The sequence below is a fragment of the Vanessa tameamea genome, chromosome 17, assembly GCF_037043105.1.
Source record: "Vanessa tameamea isolate UH-Manoa-2023 chromosome 17, ilVanTame1 primary haplotype, whole genome shotgun sequence".
NCBI classification, from domain to species: domain Eukaryota; kingdom Metazoa; phylum Arthropoda; class Insecta; order Lepidoptera; family Nymphalidae; genus Vanessa; species Vanessa tameamea.
Window position 1 is genome coordinate 7,430,492 of NC_087325.1, and position 15,548 is coordinate 7,446,039.

General features: G+C 30.8%; 1 protein-coding gene across 1 annotated transcript in view; it reads left to right on the plus strand.

Moving 5' to 3' along the window:
* The first annotated feature begins 4,047 nt into the window (after window positions 1-4,047).
* The window catches only part of LOC113400297 (protein spaetzle 3), a 41,413-nt gene continuing 29,912 nt past the window's right edge, over window positions 4,048-15,548 (plus strand). The window contains exon 1 of the mRNA XM_026639819.2: window positions 4,048-4,308. The gene's annotated coding sequence lies outside the window, so the exon portion shown is untranslated. The remainder of the gene's footprint in view (window positions 4,309-15,548) is intronic.

Below are 15,548 nucleotides of genomic sequence, written 5' to 3' on the forward strand. Positions count from 1 at the left end.
TTGCATTACAATGTTGATACGTAATTAAAAAAAATAATAATATTAAATTAACTTCTTGATACTCGTTACAAGCTGAAACCCACATTGGAATAGCGTACATAAATAGGCTCTAAATTCTTCTCTTAAATATGCTAGAAGTTACAGACGTGTTATTTTTTGATAGATATAATACAAATACGACACCACAACATAGCGAAAAATGTATTATATATTATTTATTCAAAATTTGCGTGATCTTCCCCCGTCTGGTCCCAAACCCGTTCGCTCAAAATAAGTGCAACGATTTTACTATTTTACAGTAGTGTTGAAGGGCAAACAAATTTTTTTTTATTTTTTTTAAACTGCAACATATTTACATTATATAAACAAAAAATATATTTCATACCATCGCCATGGTGATCTAATAAATTATGATGTTGTCCAAACCGATTTCGTCAACGGCGGTCATCTCAAGGGACCAATGAACTGCGGCCAATCAAACCAACTACGCAGGACATTATACTGCACAGGTACGTGCGGAAACACAGGTTCACTCTCTAATCCCTATTCTCATAATCTGATGAGATAGCAAACACGAATCGGTCGATTTCCGACAGGATCGGAAAAAATTTTAAGCAGTACCAGGCTTTACGTGCTTCCTGAGGCATGGGAGTGTGCACACACATCTAACTTCTAGTCTCCGGGCTATTACTGAGAATTTTTTCGATAGAAATATCCAGAAATTTTTTATCGACCCGATCAGGAGTAACCCTCCTTCACCCTTGAAACCGGAACATAGAAATTCTGAGTAATGATATTTGACGATATAATCTTCTTACAAAAATTTGAAATAATGCTATTTTGTCTCATTGGTTTTACCGTGTTGTCTTTGTGGTGTCCTATACGTACTTACCACTGCAATGGTAATAACTTCCTATAATAAAGTCATTACCAATAAATTCGATGATGGAATCTTGTATTTACTTTGTTAAGACATATGACTCATCATTTGCGAATATTCAATTATAAAAGAGTATTAAGTTATTGATGTCATCATAAAATGTTTTAAAAATAAACAAACGTATCAAGACAAAATTATAAAGATGTCGCCAGGTCAACTTCAAAAATAATAACCCTTCTCGAGGGCAACAAGTACGCGCAACGTGTAGTTACAGTGAACAGTTGTTTGTGAAAAAAAAGAGTGCAGTCTCTATTATTTCATTCTCATAGTCCTGTTTCACATTATATCTATGGTATTGTAAATAGTTTATGCACAGGACACTGGACAATGCACATTGAGTTAATATTTTCCCATTTAGAAATAAAATATTCACTTTATTAAAACGAAAATACTTTTGTTTAATTCACTTAATTTGCTCATTAGAATTATCTATATTATTAGTAGATATTAATCTACTTTTAAATTAATAAGGTACTTAAGATTTTATTTAAATCTATATCAAAATGAGCTTAAAAACGATTAAATACAAATACCGACAGTAAAAAGAAACGAAAGCGATTTGGCGTACACAGCGAATACGGTGACCTTTACGCAATACGAATGTTCCCCGCGAATAAATATTAACTCACCATCAGTCACTGATACCGATATGGTCAAGTGGTTAGAACATGTAAATCTTTACCGGTGTTTGCTATTCGATCCAGGAAAGCACCATTGAAATTTTTATGTGTATTTCTTGATTCATCTAGTATTCGGCTGTAAAGGAAAACATTCGGATGAATATCCGTGACATGTATCACCGAACCGCTCTTGATCAATGGTGAAATAATCTTCACGCCACAAAAGTAGATGAGGCCTTAGCTCAGTAGTGGTTATTTGCAGACCGTTGCAGTAAAATTTCGCTATTACTGAACTAGACGTTCAATCGGGAGCCTTGAGTCACCTTGTATGTAGTTTGTTACAATTGTCTAATATACATAATATTTATAAATCTTTTATATTATGCCGCAGCAAATAGTGTAGGTGGGTACTCCTGTTAAGTTTGGGTTTCCCAACGTCGCTATACGTCGCGGATGTCAAAGTCAACTTACAAATTAAGGGTTGGCACTTGATTACTAGTAATAATTACTTAAAAAACCGCTCCATTAAAGAAAATTAAATTCACGTCTACACATTGAAATGACACTTGTTGCATAAAATATATCTGTGAACATACGAATAGATGTAAAAATATTACTAAACTAATTATTTCGAAGTGAAGCTTTTTGAAAGACAATTTGACGAGTTCCAGCCCTCAGAACGAGTCTTTTGATAAGGCTACAGCACGATACTATAATGTTCGGCGGCGAGTAAATCAAGTTAGACTCGGTATGAACTTGGACAAGACCGAGGTCATGTTCAACAGGCATGTCGTGCCGGGACTGATTTACGCCGAAGGGATGTCGCCTATACCGCAATATTTGAAAACGAAAGTATTGACAAAGCGTATTACCTGCCATGACTTATGTAGGTGCCGAAATATAAATGTAAACAGACGAATGATTTTTACGGATCGGCAAACTCAGCGCAGGATACCCCCGCCTGGTGGACTGATGATCTGAAGAGGGTAACGGGACCTGACTGGATGCGGAAGATGAAAAACTAGGAGCTTTGACGTACTTTGGGAGAGGCATATGTCCAGTAGTGGATTGTGATTGGCTACTGCTGATGATAAAATATTTTAATTCTGAAGAAAAAAAACTTTCTTTCTATGATTATTGATTACTATTTAGTTAGTTAAAATATGTGTAGTATAATAAATTAAAACTACTGACAGCCCTAGCATAACAAGTCATTTGTATAACAGCGGATCTAAGGCTTATATGAGCGTCATTAAATGTTACAGATACCCAATGTTATAAGAATATCAAATATTTATTCCAAAAAATGTGTGTCCTAGCAAATTAAATTAATTTGACTTTTAATTGACGGCCTAGACAAGCCTAGACAGCCTTACTAAACGGCTTTGTTCATCCTGCGGCCTGGATGACACTCAGGCCACTGATCTTCTTCTATTCGTAGAATGGGGGTAATTTTCTTTAGACTCTCCTGAAAATAAAAATTACTATGTCGGTTAGGTTAGGTTAGAACATAATTACTTTTTTTTTATTAAATTTGCGATATGTATAAGTTTAAATATAAAACAATAGTCAAAATAAAGGCGTACATAGATATTTCTTTAACATTGTAGGGACTTGCTTAAGGGTGGGTCATAAGACGTCGAACGTCAATGTTTTTAAACCTTAGAAATACAAATATTAAACAATCAAAATAAGAATACATAATACTTACCACATCTCTGTGAAGTTAGTTGAAAATAAAGTCTTTATTACTTGTATAAGTATATACAAGTATATACAAGTATATAAATACTATAGTAATAGTATATTTTTGTATTTATTTAGATTAGATTTTCCTTCCTTTCGAGTAACGTCCTTGGAATAAATGTACTGAAACTATTATAAATTATCATTTAGTATAGTTACATATTTGATATATCGCAAAGGTACATAAACATTTCATACTTTGTAAGGAATACTACTACTAAACTTTGTAAATAATATTAATGCTATAACAATTTAAGGCCAGACTATACCAATGACAATAATATTTACTATTTAATACCACACGTTTGTTGATATCTAGTAGTGTTTAAAAATTTTGGCTATGAGCTCTTCAGACTGCATTTCTTTAGCGATTTTGGACTAAAAATTGTGATCTCGTTATATTTCCGTCAAATATACAATAGGAATAAATAAACTACAATATAATATATTAAATATAATGTGCTCCTTTAGCAATAGCGTCGGTGCGCATTGTGCATTACATTTAAGGCACAGTTGATAGTGCGAACCGCAAGCGGACTATTGGGTCCGGGAAAATGACCCGATGATCATATCGTAAAAAATGGCGTAATTCCCTGACAGCCACACACAATGCTCAAAAGAATTCGATCCGCTACAGTTTCCGCGTCCACAATTTAACCATTGATACCAGCCGGAACACATATATCATCGGAAGTTTGAAGGCTCACTGTTGACGGTTGTACACCGTACAGCTGACTGCTGACCAGTGACAATAAGACAGTCGGAGTAAAAGTACACGGTTCGCGTCATTCTAGTGTACGCGCGACCGGCTACCAGTACGCACGCGTTTACCGCTAAAAATAAAGCCCGCCAAATTCTAACGTGAACTTATTCGAAATTCAAATTGAAAACATTCCTTTAAACAATTACGTACTCTAGATTATCTGTGGACAATTATTGTTTGTTAGGGTATATAAACATTAAGGTTTAACAATTCCGTGAAGGCGTTAACGAGGAATAAAGGTAAATATATAATTATGAGAGTATAGTTTATTTAATTTACGTGTGCTTTATATATGTACTTGTTTCGTCACGTACACTAGACGTTCTTCTGTTTAATTTTATAAGGTAATGTCTTGTTTTATATTTTATTCAAAAATAGCTGAGTTTGCAAACTTACGATATAATTAAAATTAATTAATACGATATAAAAACGTCTTGCAATATATTGAATGTAAAGTAATTACCGATAAATAATAACATGATTATTTCTGTAAATATTATGCAATATCAAAAATGTATCCGAGTATTAATTTTACCTTAATTTAATCTCAAATGTTGTAATGCATAAACAAACTTACGTCTTAATAGCAATGGCCTTATGTCATTGGCGAAATTTGATTGGATCGGAGATTCGAGGTTTGCGTAAAAACATGTCTTCAACACATCTCCAAGGCTGTTCTAAATTGATCGAAAGAGTTAATAAGTCCAAACGGATAATAAATTTCAAGAGATAGTTTTTATATGAATTTTAATCGACTTTAACAACGATCGCCATTTATTTACAGTGATTTTAATGTATTCCATTTTACTGAACGATGTTTCTTTGATTTTGTTATTTTGTCTTATATAAACTAATAAATAACATTATTCCAATACGCTGTTCCACTGGGTTGGTGGATTTACATCTGGCAAAATTTCATCCGTTATTCATGATGGTTTCCACTCGAGGTCGAGTGTTTGAGTTCCTTCATCTCCTAGCACGGGATGAATTATGAATACAAATTAAATCAGTAAATTAATCTCGGTGGCATTTGCAATAGTTGAACACTGATCCATCTCGCTCTAATAAACTAAATATTTAATATTAATTAATATCTCGTATTTAAGATCTCTTATCTTAAATCACATGTAAATATGTTTTTACTAATCTACAATATTATCATAAAGTTAAAATTTGTTTGTTTGTATGTAGGGGGCAATCTCTGGATTATCCAAATATATAAAAAAAAAATCTAGTAGAAACCTACATTATTCCAGAGTGCTAACATGTTATGAAGTAGTTACAATTTATACCCAAATTGTAGTTATTTCATAACATGTGCTTTAATAATAAATTGAGACACGCCGGGGCAGGGCGCTAGTCCTTATATGTATTTTATTTAATCCATAACATTTTGTGATCAATGCTTCAAATATATTCGCTTATCCACGAATATCGTATTCTATTTGTTCTTTACTAAACGATCGAATAGTTTTTTCATCAAGATCACTTAAATCACGAATCCGCTTTTAATGTTTATTTTACAAAGACAAACAATACTATAAAAGGTATTTATTCAGTAATTAATCAAAATAACCACAATTGTCCTCCATAAAATGGTTTAAGGGACTAATTTTATTTTATTTTCAGTAGGACAACCGACAGTAGATACAATATCACATCGAAATAAAATAAAATACATTTCAAAATTATCTAAGCAAATGTTCTACTATTTACAGGCCTCAAAGCAAATGTTCTACTATTTACAGGCCTCACCATGCACTATCACATTATCACTAATAGTATAATGAGTGCTTTTAAGTTTAATTATGACCAAGGACATAACTCTTATTTTATTTTACGTTTTTTATGATCATTATTGTAATCGTGTCGTATCTTGTAAGGTTAGCATATAGGTAATATTGCTAAATTTTTTTTTTTTTATATAAATTATAAAGGATAACTTATCAAATTATGTATTTAATTAGCATACAAATTATATGCTTTGGCGGTATTCAAATATGATTTGTTACCTAGCTATTACCAGAGGTTTTACTCGGATTATGCATGGTGTCGCTTTCATATAATTTACTAGAATGGCACACACGCACACACAAAAAAGAGCGAGATTTTTAAAACAGTTGCTCGTTTTAACAAATAACGTTTTTTGTCTTTAAATTACTATGGTATTGCTTGGTTTTAATATTTACTTTAATCTCCCACTAAGAAATGGGCTTATTATCTTTAAAACAAAAGCCCATAAATTGATGATAAGTGATAAGTTTCACTCTTTTTAAGGTGCAATCCCATTTTAGTACTTATCTAAAAATAATCTTTAATTTTAAACTAAATCTATTTGTAATGTACAGAGATTATAAGCAATTTTTTGTGATATTTGTTTTCTAAGCCAGTAAATTTATTATTACTATTATATAAAAGGGCTGAATCGAATTCGTACTTGTAGTTTCAGAGTTCAATGCATCCATTCAACCCAACTCTACGGTTATCGATCGATTACGTAAAAAATGACGTTTTATCATTAAATTATAATTATATTCATATGTATGATAAATTAATGATTTACAAATATTGTAGTATAAAACCATTTCTTAATAATTTTATTTCATAACAAACAGTATATAGAGACGTTGATTGATTTCACTTATTAATATTTCAACGTTTAATCATACACACATTATACATCGAACAGAGATAACTGTAGAGATATTCTATAGGATTAAACTCGAAACTCACCGCAGAGGAAATGTCTGTCAAAAATGTAAAATGTCACAAAAGTCATTCCGATATCGACTCTTATGTTTCTTAAAGCGTACATGCACCAAAAATGCTTATCGCCGTATGTCGGTTTTCAATACGTCAAGAGTGAATTCTTAAAGAATAGCAATGATTATTATTATTTAAGTATCAATATTTATACTAGATGGCTTTGTGCAAGCCCTTTTGGGTAGGTACCACTCGCTCATCAGCTATTCTACCGGTTTGTTGGGTAAGTGAGCAAGTGTAACTATAGGTACAAGAAACATCTTAGCTCACAAAGTTGCTAGTGGGTGGGGTGGTGATGACCACTTAGCATCAGGTGGCCCATTAGCCAGTTCGACATATCATAAAAACAAATTATTCATGTCAACTCAGAGCATGTAAATGTCTGATGACAAATCATTGATTACTAAAGATAAGTGGCTTTTTATTATATATATATATTGTGAATTGTTTATTTTATGTTAAAATGTCAAATTAATAATATCAATACTAGATGAAAATCCGGATCCGATCAGGTAAATAAATAAAACTAAACAAATACTGTTTATCATTTATTAATAATTTGTTGTGGATAAGTTTCCATTTAGTTTACCGTACCCCTGAACGAAATAATTATTTGGAACACACTTACTGAACGCACCCGGAAACGTCAAACATGGCCGCCCATTGAACTTCGTGTCATTGAATTTTATGGATTTACTATCGAAATATTTCGATTATACGAATTTTACGGATATATGTTGTCGACTGAAAATCATTATTCTTTAACGATAATTCTGAATAGGTTTCCATCGGGTCTATCGTAGATCCGCACAAAATTATTAATAAACCTAGATGATTTATCTTACATATAAAATATATAAATATTTATTTGAGCGTCGAACGAATTAGGACAATCTAATTGAGGTGGCCCAGAGTACAGATGATTCTACCATTAGTATTGACACAGGATAAATGAATAGATAATGCTAATGTTAGCGTGAAATTGCGACAGATAGTTTATAATAAATCTAGACTGATTGTGATTGTGTTTATAATTTAACTGAAATTGATCCGTTACATAAAAAAATGTTTGTATGTATGTGCCGTTCACAATTTTTCGACCACTTTTTTCCCATCTGACTCTATACTGAATTTACAAATGCGAAAATTACTCTGTCTGTTACCTCTTCACGCTTAAATTGCTGAACTGATCTAGATGAAATTGGAAGTGGAGATAATTTGAGTGCCCGGGAAGGACATAGGCTACTTTTTTAAATTCACCCCCGAAGGAGTAAATTTTGTTTGGGTAAAACCGCAAGTTAAGCTTGTTTGTTATAAATAAACGTTCTTAAAATTATATGGTAATATCCAAATATTTTATTATTTCAAGTACTACTAATGATGATTACGTCCTTCTGACCGAAATCGACCATGGTACTCTAGTTTTTGTTGGCTCATCTGCGCCAATTATGTTATAGCTTAGGCAAGGTTGCAAACATATGTACATTGAGTTTATTTTCTCTCTATTATAATATGCTGGGACGGTGAAACCTTACGGCTTGAGAGAGTTTAGACGTAGAACCCGTTGGTATTTTAGTACCTTGCCTGTTACTGAGAGGTTCTTAGAAGAAACACAATAGTTATTCTTGCTTGAAGATCTGCAACTTTATACGCTAATTATTAATCCAACCACGCAGTTGTAAGTGCTACTCTTGGTATAATTTGATCTTACATACTTTTCCCCATCGAAGCATTACTTCAATTGGACAGTCCTTTTCTGGAATGTATTCTTGAAAAATTTACAAAAAAAGAAATCTGTAAAGAGACGGATGTCAAAAATTATAGATACCTTTTTGCATTGACTAATTATCAAGAAAAAAGTTGGTTGATATCAATAAAACCAGGTCCAAAAGTGACTAACTAATAATAAATAGCAAATTTCAAGTGTAATTAATTTATTCTCAATCAACAAAATAACTTTTTGTGGAATAAAAAACACTAGCAATACTTCAAAGAATTACTTGGATAGAACATTACTAGGATGCCATTTAGAAAATTTTATCTGACAAGAGTAAACATTTTAGCAAAATAAGTATGAAAAATAATGAAAAATGTCAGCTATACATTATATATTACCGAAAAAAAGTCAGTTACTAACAAACAAAACCTTGTTCAAAAGTGACTAACATCAACAATAAATGGCAAATTAAAACTATAATTACTTCATTCCCAGGATGATTCAAGGGACTACTTACCCTAAAGGGATACAAAGCTTGTGATAATAGTACCCCAGGCACAGGCCTGTGTTTATCACCTCACTGGTCTGCTAGTTGAGTGTTATATATTTTTCAATGTGACAATATTATTCCAAACTTTACTAAATATTGTTATTAGGGTTGCTAACCCCAAATTTAAAAAGTAGAACTCGAATTTGGAAGAAACGGATAGATAGAAACATTGAACATTCGGGAGTCATGAGGCCACCCGTAACGTAAAGATTGCAATAGTGTTGTGCGAATTTGAAAATACATGACATTATCAGGAAGCTTTTAAAGACCAGTATTATGATAAAAAAAAATACCCACGACATGTTAGGACACTACAAAAACCACATGCCCTAGAAAAATGGGATGGTTGACAACTCGGTTATAAATATGATATATTTGAAATGAACTTAATAAGTTAAATAGAAATACAATAAAACGTAAATCTTAAATGAAGATTGCGGATTCAAACCCGGACAAACTCCTGGGTTTTCATGGGCTTAGTTTGTGTTTATAATTATTCTTGCGCTCAGTGGCGAAGGAAAACCTGCTAGTATCGAATGAAATTCTGCCACATTTGTATCCATGAACCTGCATTGGAGCCGCTTTCTTGAATAAATTCCAAAATGTCTCCTTAAGACGACTACTCTCCTCTTAATGATAGGGTTGCCCAACAATGGGATGTTAATTAATTGCGTCTTTATTTCTTTAGAATGAGGATAAGAATGTGAAAATATTTATTCGGATAAACTTTGCATACTTAAAATTAGTATAATTGTACGAAAAAAAAAACTTTCAGTACAAGAAAACAATTTTATTATTTTACTTTTTTTTTGAGTAAAAACGTAATAAGTCTTCAAAGGTTTACTTGAACATTTTATATAGCAAATATACCGTGGTATAGTTTCGTGGTATAATTTCCAGTAACACAAGTAATCATCAATCGACTATTACGTCATCATGATTGGCGGAACAGGGTCACGGTATACTTTGGCGCAGTCGAAAAAAATTAAATATCCACAAAATGACACCAACTTTCTTTTTATTGCATATAACACTCTTGATTTTAATATAAAGTTGCTATTTGTTTTGTTATAAAACAAATGGGAAAAATATAGGTAATTTTTTAAAATTATTAAATTCCATTAGAAATGGCATTTTTTGTGTTGGCTGTGGTCTTTAATTCATTGAAAACAAATAATAGATTATATCGTTGCCATACTATGAAAAATACGATATCACTGTTTGTCACTACTATACTTTTGCAAGTCGTTTCTTTTTAATATTCTGTACTAATTGAGTACAACGTAGGAAACTGTAACTGGGCGCCAAAGCTGCCGAGACCTACATCGGCTTAGTAAAGCTTTGATTATTCAATAAATGGAAAATTACACATTTAATGGGATCTCTGGTATCTTACATGTTGGAAAACCTTAAAAAAACCCTTTTCCTTTCTAAACCTAATAAAACATTTTTATTTTTTTTTGTTAAAAATAACCCACTCGAACGTATCGAACAGTTTTATAAGTATGTAGGATATTATGTTCCTGCATAATTCCTTTGTCGTATAAAAGTATTCATCAGATATTGTATATGTCTATACATTTTATGACCGTATAGTATTACAAGTAATAACTTATAATTTTTATGACTGCAATAAAAAATATTTGAAGCATTTGTATTCACGGTCACTGTTACATTCCAATGAGTAAGTATTGCTCGAAATAAAGTGACAAGGTCGTTATCTGACTGAATACTTGCTTATTTATATATAAAAAAATCATACTTTTTTATACATTTACTGTGTACATACTATACATTTATAATTTTTATTTATTGCCCATAATATACATTTCCTGAATTTACATAATTGTAAGGATATAATGCATAAATTTGGGATACTCAGAATTGGGGGCCATCTTGAAACATCTTAAAAATGAAATAACAAATCTGTCATAGCATATCATCATTTTTAAAAAGAAAAACGGAATATTAATTTTATTTTGAGTACTCTTTGTTGGGATGTGTCAACCCAAGTTGGCCATATAATTAATGGAGGGTTCCCATGTTATCTAAGGTATTCGAGGGAATAATATTTATAATTTATAGACTTACTTCTGGGTGGCTATAAAAAAATTTTTTGGTGACCGGACTTACATGAGACACGGAAACGTTTAAAATGAAATGTTTTCAACATCATCATCATCATCATCATGATGATGAAAACATGAAAAAAAAAAATAAACAGCAACATAAGAAAAAATACAGTATAAATTAAAATATTTATACATATAATAAAATTGGAGTGTCTGTAATAATAAAATAACCGCTTTTTACTAAATGGATATGTATGTATACATGGTACATACATATACCAAAACTTTTTTTTTAACAATTTTTGTCTGTCTGTCTGTTTGTTTCGGCAAATCTCTGGAACGGCTGGACCGATTTTGACTTTCATTGGCAGATAGTTCATGTAATAAGGTGTAACTTAGGCTACTTTTATTTTAGAATTACATATATTTAAAATAATAATAAAATCATGTCCAATATATGAAATACAATACTAAAAATAAGTAATATAATATAACATATATAAAAAAAAAACTAAAAACCTACCACGTTCTCGTCAGTAGATCCGGGTAAAGCTAAGTACGACAGTGCCAGGAATACCAGAGTCCTGACCATGAGACAAAAAATGTTACCTAAAATTGAAAAAATATTAAATAGAGTAATTTTTTCAACATCCTCTTTCCGTATGCAAAAGTGACAGTACATTTTAATCGAAGTATCCCTTTCGGAACAACTGCTAACAACTATAATTAAGGAGGTATATTTTACATAATTTTAACTGTGCGTTTAGAAAACTTATGAAACGATTATTTACTCACTTTAAATTTGATTTTTTTTACATGTGTAAATAACATACCGTCGATCTAGTATGTCGATGAAAGGCACCCATTCTTTCAAACCCATACCTTACACATAGAACATTTTAAATGACTAATTGGTAGACATCGATTTAGTTATGCAAATAACGTGTCCTTTGTTACTAAATTATTGTAATTGGATTTTTTTTTTGGCACCTAATTATAAATCATCCGCATCTCATTCAATACAGTAGCTATTTAAAACTTTAAAACTTATGCAAGTCTTTAATTTTATAAAATAAATAAACAAATAATAGATTCAAAAATAAGAACTAAAAGCATACTATTATAAAAAGCAATTAAAATAATAAAACAAAATTATTTATTGTAATATTATCTTATAATTTTTTAACCAAAAATATTGCTATACAACGCCACATTTAAGTGTAAGTATCTTAGTTTATACCCTTATCGTATTTACTTGTGGCAACACTATGTACTAACATTTGTAGTGCTCTGTGAGGCTATTCAGCTTAAAGCATAGTAACTGTTGCTATCAAATATTTGTTGCGGATTGATAAATGTTGCAGTCGATAAATCAGTATTATGGAATTTTTGGCCCATACTACCGATTATAATTTGTTGATTTGGTTTGATATCAATCCGCAACAAATATTTTTAAACAACAGTTGTTATGCTCTAACCGTAAGAGCCCCACTGGTTTAAAGGTTAGATACCTGTTAGATCTCTTCACTAAGCTAAAAGTCGTTCCTGCTTCATTTGGACACTGTTACGTTTTGCAATTCGTCTTGATAATAGTGTTTAAATTTGTAAACCAATTGTTATATCTATGGTAGCTTTTTGCGCTGATCAGGAACAAACGTTAATTACGTTAGCAAAAAATATCAAAGTTGACAATCTGGTTATTAATTGAGTTGTCCAAAGTTCTGTGTCATAGTCTATTGTATTTGTATTGTTAAAAAATTAAGTAATTATTATTGAATTTTCAATTAACTTTATTCGAATGTACCTAACAATATTAAAAATTTACCTTTTATTAATAAAAAAGTAGTTATTTACTAATCACGTCGACGGTATGTTTTTATAATAGAAAACATATTTCCAACACAGCAAAAAAGTATTACTTGTAGACTGCTACTATAAAACAATATAATTACAAGCAATTACAACCTTCAGATTGATCGTGGCGCTAAGAAAATATTACATATAATAAAAGAATGACAGGCAGTTAATTTATATTTAAAATATTGTTATTAAATCATTTATTGAGGAAGTGTTTAGATTTGAGTAGAAGCCATAAATATTTTAAAGTTTTACCTGTATGTGTGTGTGTGTATGTTGACGTAAATCGTAACCAATAGCAAACTGGTCAACATACTTTATTTGTTCTTACTTTTCATCTTGTGGTCGACGAAAAAAGATCGCGTAGAACAAATGTGTCAATTAAAATTCTCACTTATCTCATCTCAACGATCCCTGAAATGGCTGAAAACCAGCTTACCACGAAAAACAATCGAAATATTAAGCACAACAGTCGTAATAATCTGAGAAAACCTTTCCTTATAACTAACACATTGCACGAATATCTAAGTGAAATAAAGGCAAGTGGATGAACTATCGACTATCTACAAAATTCGAATCGAAAATGAAGTTTGTCTAAAATACTGGCAACATTTCCCCTTTGTACAGCCAAACACATACATTAAGGAAGCTGCCAGCTCTTAAGTCACCTGTTGACTCAAATCAAATCAAAATATACTTTATTCAATTAGACTTTTTTAAGTACATTTAAATCGACATTTTATAGAATTGTTTTAAATGTAAATCAACCCTACTCAATAAAAACACTTGAAGAAAATTACAACTAGTGTAAAATAATTGTAATTATAACACGCCTGCCTAAAGATGTAAGTTTCAGGATTCATGTATAAATATCAGGGTTCGAAAAAATCCGATTTTTATAATAAATATCAAAAATCCAATTTTTTGATATATATCCGATATATATATGATATATATCCAGGCTTAGACAACGAAGCGAATTTCATTCTGTAAACAATTAAAAAGGAATTTGTAAAATAATACAAGAGTCAAAATACCACATTTTTTATTAAAAAAAAGTAACAAAGGAATTAGTGTCTATCTATTTGATAAATAAATTTTTAATGAACACTTAAAAAACAAATAACTTTTATTATTATAATAATCTTCATTTGTTTATGAGATAAATCAACTAATTTTATTTTAATATTAATTTGCAATCGACTAATCATAAAAAATAATCATTCAGAGTCAGGCCTTAAGCATAGATCTATGAGTGTTGTTCAGAAGATAGGAAAAAATCAATTGATATATATCATGATATATATCCGCTGATATATATCCGCGAACCCTGATAAATATCTAGTATACATATAACAAATGTTGTGTATATGTATCTAACGTCTAGGTTAAGGATACTAAGCAACAAAAAATTAACTCCTATGGTTAAATAAATAAAGATAAAAAATATATGTATGTAAGTGAGTTTATTTATATTACGAGTATAACTTTAAAATGCCTGAAAGTATTGTTATGTTCGGTATATCGTTAGAATACTTATATCATCCGAAGCGACAATGGTTATAAATGAATTAATTCGTTCATTCGGAGAAAAAGATCGAAATTCAATTTAATACAAAAAAGTAACTCAAAAAGACTGCCAAACGCGCAAAAGTTTTTGGTGAAATAATTACGTATGAGAGCAAAACTAAGTAACTTCATTTATAGAGTCATTTTTGTTGGCTTACAACAAAGGGACTTAAGAAGTTATATTTTTTGTGGCAATTATTCCTTTTCAAATTAGAACATAAGGATACAAAGTTAAATAGAATAATAGCGAAAGAAGTCTAGCAAAAACTATGTTACGATGTATTGGATCGGGAATTTTCCCACTTAAATATAACGTTGAAAGAAGGTTAGAAGGAGATAAAAAGTACCTATTCAGAATAATTTATAAACAATGCGTTCGATTATGAAACACTATTGTTTTCTGTGTTACATATTACTTATATAACTCGTTTTGATGTCATATTTTCAAGTAAATCTTGAAGTCTTTAAAATGTAGAGCGTTGAGAAAGCATATTTTTAAATTCTAGACTTATCTTTTTAAATTAAAAGAAAAAATTGAAATGAAACTCAGAGCGTTGTATCATGAGAAAATAAGTTAAAAAAAAATCAACTTATTTTCAATGGAGATACTTTTATTTTATTATAAAATGTTTAGTTTCTCTTATTATGTGATGTCTTGCAATAAATGTTCGAATATTTTATGGTAAACAAATATCAAAAGAACACGTGCGTCACCAGTTCTTCTGCTTTGGTAAGTTTAGTTACAGCCTGAAATACCTCATTGCTAGACTAAGGCTCATCTCCTTTTCGAGGAGAAGATTTGGAGCTTTCTCCAACACGCTACTGCAAAGCAAATTGGTGGATACTGCATACTGCAAACAATGTTTATGAAAGTACCAAACAATTGTGCATAGTTTCAATTCGAACTTGTAAACGAAATAAAAACACATAGATATGAACATTATAAATAAA